Here is a 4002-nt window from a genome sequence, read left to right as displayed (position 1 = left end):
GATAGGTGAGGCCGGGCGCGGTGGCTCAAGCCTGTAATCCCAGCACTTTGGGAGGCCGAGACGGGTGGATCACAAGGTCAGGAGATCGAGACCATCCTGGCTAATACGGTGAAACCCCGTCTCTACTAAAAAAAAAATACAAAAAACTAGCCGGGCGAGGCGGCGGGCGCCTGTAGTCCTAGCTACTCGGGAGGCTGAGGCAGGAGAATGGCGTAAACCCGGGAGGCGGAGCTTGCAGTGAGCTGAGATCCGGCCACTGCACTCCAGCCTGGGCGACGGAGCGAGACTCCGTCTCAAAAAAAAAAAAAAAAAAAAAAAAGAAAAGATAGGTGAAATGTTATAACAGTGGCAGAACCAGATAGGAGATGAGGGGGATTCTGAACACCTCCAGGCATTCTGGAAGACATTGAGACTGAATGCACTGTAGTTTCAGGAACACCAAACCACGGTTGTTCTGTCTTACCCAGAAGTGTTCTTCACTGTAAGGTGTAGAAGAGAGAAGGTCAATTGTCTAGATATAGCACTGCTGTCCAGTAGAACTTTCTGCAATCATGAAAAGGTTCTACAATCTGTACCGTGCAATCGAGTAGCCACTGGCCACGTGTGCTTATTGAACATTTGGAATGTAGCTATTGTGACAGGCTGCACACTACACAGCACACGTCGGGCGATCCAGACTCAGGTTCTGGCAGAGCAGGAGCTGAGAAAGGACAACAAAGAATGGGAGTAAGAGGAAATGTCAGTAAAGAAACTGTGTGGTGCCCTCAGGAATCTGAACCAGGTGAAGAAAGATGTGAAGCCAAAAAGCTACTGATGGTTTGTGAAAAATAGCATCATTCAGGAATCAGAGTTATGGATGATGTGAAATGCAGGTATGTTGAGAGAGAGTGAGAGCTGATGGGCATTGGGTCTCAGAAAATGAAATGCTGAAGATTAAGATTTCAAAGGACAAACCATTGTGAATAGTAAAACAGCCCAGGGCATGGGCATGGGATGTGTTTCTTATGTGGAGTGGTTGTGAAAGTCTTTGGTGTTAAGGGATTCAAAGGTCTGTAAGAGAGGGTTGGCTGAATAAAAAACCTGGGGTAGATGTCTGGCACAGAGATGTATAATGTGACAGCCACAGCCTTAAGGCTGTTTATATATGAAGGTGGAAATACGATGAAGATGATGTTCTGTTAGTTATCATTGATCAAACACTCGTTTCTGCTAGGCATGGAGCAAAGTGCTTGATATATATGTAATACCCTTTCACCCTTCAAATAACATTTTGAAATAGGTTTTCTTATTATTGCCAATTACAGATGAAGCCACTTGAGGCTTGGAAAGACCAGATAACTTGTCCAAGGATATACCCTGAAGGTGTGATGGAGCTAGGATTTCAATCCAGGCAGCTTGGCATGAAAGCTCATGCTGACCGGGCACAGTGGTTCATGCCCATAATCCTAGCACTTTGGGATGCCCAAGACGAGTGGATCACTTGAAGTCAGGAGTTCGAAACCAGTCTGGCCTACATGGTGAAACCCCATCTCTACTAAAAATACAAAAAATTAGCTGGGCTTAGTGGTGCTACTGGGTAGTCCCAGCTACTCTGGAGGCTGAGGTAGGAGAATCACTTGAACCTGGGAGGCAGAGGTTGCAGTGAGCCGAGATTGCACCACTGCACCCCCGCCTCAGCAACAGAGTGAGACTCTGTAACAAAAAAAAAATTTAAAAAGACAAGAAAGCTCATGCTGTCCAGCACTAAGCTCCATTACTTTCTTCTTTTTTCTTTATGTCTTTCATGTTCTCATCTGAGCCTTCATACTTGCACAGCAGTGGTCAGCACTAAGAGTCCTTAGTGGCTAGCACCCACCCCCATCCTCATCCATGTCTCCCAGATCAAGGAGCTGCAGGAAAACATGCGTGCTTGATAGGAGGTGGAATGTCCGTGGAGGACTCCATGTCAGAGAAGTTAGCTGGTGGGCAAGGTTAGAGTGGAAACGGAGAGTTATGGCAGCGTATTACAGTGGAACAAGTGGGAACGTAGGAAGGGGTGCAGTGGGAGGAAGAAGGTGGGGATACGGAACCCACTGGATGAGATTCCTGGAAAGGAGAGTCCTTGGAAGGCCTTCATTTGGGATGGTGCAAAAGGCTGACAAGCTAATATTAATTGGCCTTAAACTTTCATACTTAAAATATAATATGTATGGCATGCACAATACTCATATCCCATGCCAGGAGAAACATGTAAGTGTAATGCTTACCTATATTAACAGATATTAGAATGGCACTAAACAGGAAGCATTTTTAAATTTAGGAGTGCCTGGTTAGCATAGTAGCATTCAACCGGTTCTTGCTACACCTGCTTCCGTGAGAGTATCACACAAGATAAAAACTTCCAGAAGCACTGAGATAAGAGTGGGGATGAGCCTTAGTCTACATACACAGGTGTTCAGGATAGGTAATTTACTTTATTTTTCTGTGATTGCATTAAATTCCTACCCTGAGCCTTCAATTTGCCATATGCTAGTAAATAAGCCTCACTCTATTTGAAGTCCTCACATTTTTTTTCTGTATCTAAATTCAGGAATCGGGGAGGGTGGGTGGAGTAGAGCAGAGGGATGAGAGAGCTTGTCTAGTTTTTTCAGTCTTGGGCTAGAGAGGGTAACATGTGACTTAGCACCTATCTTACCTGTGTCCGTGCAGAACCCTTCTTCCTTCCTGTTCTAGGCAGATCAGAGCTAACTTGTTCCTCATTGTTAATTGTGAGGCCCTTTATTATAATGTTTTTCAAGTTCTGGTCAGTATAATAAGGCAAAAAATAAAAATAATGAGCAAAACGCAACAAAGCGGTGACAAAATTATCTTTATTTCTTAGTAGATGGTGTGAGTGTGCTACAGGTATAATTTTTCAGTGCACAAATTCATATGCAAAATACATGACATTTCTTTAGTTCTGAAATCAACACAAATCAGTGGGAAGTCAAATCTCTCTTAAGGTTTTTTACCCTCCCCTCATTCTAAAGTTTCCTGGTCTTGACAAAGGGAAGTTCCTCTGTTCATAGGTCCCCACTGGCTAATGCTGGGGTGCCAGTGCTCTCCGAGAGGCCCCACAAGGACTGAAACCTTGCTGCTCTCCTAGGTACTGCCCAGCTGCCTGCAAAGCTCCACTGCTCCTGTGAGGGTTTTGCCAGCCTCCCACCCACCTCTTCCTCTCCTCCCTTGGCCATGTCCAGTCCATTTTCCTTTCTGCACTGCATGTGCCAGGTACCCACCACAGCCTGTTCCAAATTTAGTAAAAGTCTGCCCTGCAGAAGCATCCGAGGCAAAGATACACAAAGCCCTGGCTTTCTACCTTTCATACAGGAAAAAGGACAATACAAAAGATAAACACAAACCAATATTAAAACAAATTGTATTCACCATTGTGTGACCACAACAAACCCTAACTACGTTAATTTGCAAGCTTACATAAGAGTTCAGCCAGATAACAGAACACAAATATTTTAAAAATAACAGCACTTTATAGGACAAAATAATATACAATACCTAGAAGTTATTTTAGAAGATAGTTGTTTCTCTACTCTCCATTTTACAGATGAAAGAAAAAGTGCATAAACAGAGTGACTGGTCCAATTTTACACACCTATACAGTGGCAGAGCTAGACTACAAACCCAAGTCTATTCAGTTCCAAACTCCATGCACTCAATCACTATAGCATACTGTCATAATAAAGCGATATATTCCAGTATTATGTTATAGTGATTGGGTGATATATGGAGTTATGGAGTGCTATGTATCTATCTCTCTCCTACATTTGTTGAGCATGTACTACTTGCCAGGCACTTTGCTAAAAACTCTTCAAACATGGTATCTTTTAATCCTACAGTATCCACTCACGTAGGTGTTATTAATCCATTTGGCACCTGAGGCAGATGAAGAATGTGATGAACTAAGTCTTCATTCATTCTTCAACTGTGATCTGACGTGTGCCATGAATACCATTAAAATTGTTCTGA

Source organism: Macaca fascicularis, chromosome 3, assembly GCF_037993035.2.
Source record: "Macaca fascicularis isolate 582-1 chromosome 3, T2T-MFA8v1.1".
Lineage (NCBI taxonomy): Eukaryota > Metazoa > Chordata > Mammalia > Primates > Cercopithecidae > Macaca > Macaca fascicularis.
This window is presented reverse-complemented; position numbering follows the sequence as displayed.